Genomic DNA, 1,823 nt, shown 5'->3' with positions numbered 1-1,823 from the left:
TCGAAGCCTAATGCATCTTATATATTTATAAACACACAAACACACTCACACACGCACATATATATATAATTATTTTTACTTATATATTTTTTCTTATATATTTACTTATATATTTTTCTTATATATTTATAGACACACACACGCACACACATACACATATATCTCTCTCTCTCTCTCTCTCTCTCTCTCTCTCTCTCTATATATATATATATATATATATATATATATATATATATATATATATATATATATATATATGCAAGCCATCAGCACACACCTTTCGGATATCTAATATCATAAGCAGATTTAACTGGTGTTATATCTTGAAAATAAACTCTTCTTAATCAGATGTTGTTCAATATTTGATTTTAATGATGTATTTCAACGCAGGCTTCCCGTGAGAACTGGAATGTGTTCTTGAAGGCCGTTTCCTCATAAACAACTGCCAGCTTCACCTACCCCCCTCCTTTCACCCTGATACAGATCCCTTACATTTATTCATTGGCTTTTTAATCAGACATTTATAGATACGGATGGTCCAAAGTATCCGTAATTGCACTCTGTTCTTTCGTAAACACTGACACAGTTTTATATAAAAACAAATAGCATTACGTGCATCTCTATATAAAAATCAGACTTTTATAATCACGGATGCTCCCTCCCCCTAATAAAAAAAAACTGACAAGTTTATCCATCTATAGTAGTAGTATCGTATGGTTTAAACCTGCATATCTATAGTAGTAGTATCGTATGGTTTAAACCTGCATATCTATAGTAGTAGTATCGTATGGTTTAAGCCTGTATACCGCTATCTTGTAGCCAGTCTGAGAAATTGTCTTCAGAAAGATTGGCTGTCGCATAGCCTCCATTCCAGTCGGGTGATTGGACAGTGTAAGATTAAGTGGTCTATGTCCTTGGGGGTTTCCTTACACTTTAAACAGATTGGGGAGTTTATTTTTTATCGCCACTTGTGTTTGTTTACTGCAGTTCTGCAGTGTCTTGTTCTGATTCGGATTGCGGCCACCCACTGCTTCTTACTATTTGTAGCAAAACCTGGGAGGCGCAAAGTTGGGTCTTCAATGATGCCCCCCTCCTTTGAGAATATTGTTTCTATATTCCTTCTTCCATGCCTACATTAGATCGATTTTTTTTTTTGAGTTGTAGAAGGGCTTCCAGGACTTAAGTTTGGAGGTATCTGGGTCATCTTTTAAAATTTACTGGATTGGTAAGTACCTGGTGTCCTCCTCTACGTTTTGAATCCAGACATCCTGAGGTAATACGCACGGTTTCTCGGAGGTTTTTGTCAATTGATATTGTGTGTTGGCTCCGAGATTATGCTGGGGTGCAGTATTCTGTAGTAATGTAGCAGAGTGCGACTGCTGTTGTTCTGAGGACTCTTTGGGAAGCTTCTCATCGATCCATCTATTATTATTATTATTATTATTATTATTATTATTATTATCATTATTATTATTATTATTATTATTATTATTATTATTATTATTATTATATAGGGGTTTCATTAAAAGAGAGTCTTATTAAAAGTTATGTTGTTGAGGGATTGTCCGTTTTATTAAGAGGGGTGCTGTGAGACTCACAGAGATATTGTTGAGAGAGAGATGTTGTTCGTGTTATAAAGATTCATATATATTTAAAAAATGTTCATTATTTAGATGTGTTGAAGCTCTTGAGTGTCGAGACATTGTGTTGAGACTTTGTGTAGACAGTCTTAGTTTTCATATTGTGTATGTAAGATGTGTATGCTAAGACATTTTATAACACACATATACAAGACATATAATAACAATTTTCATTTTACCTTT

The sequence above is a fragment of the Euprymna scolopes genome, chromosome 13 (genome assembly GCF_053919585.1).
Source record: "Euprymna scolopes isolate OS-2025 chromosome 13, ASM5391958v1, whole genome shotgun sequence".
In the NCBI taxonomy this organism is placed as follows: Eukaryota; Metazoa; Mollusca; class Cephalopoda; order Sepiida; family Sepiolidae; genus Euprymna; species Euprymna scolopes.
The sequence above is the reverse complement of the archived record's forward strand: the minus strand, read 5'-3'. Positions refer to the sequence as shown.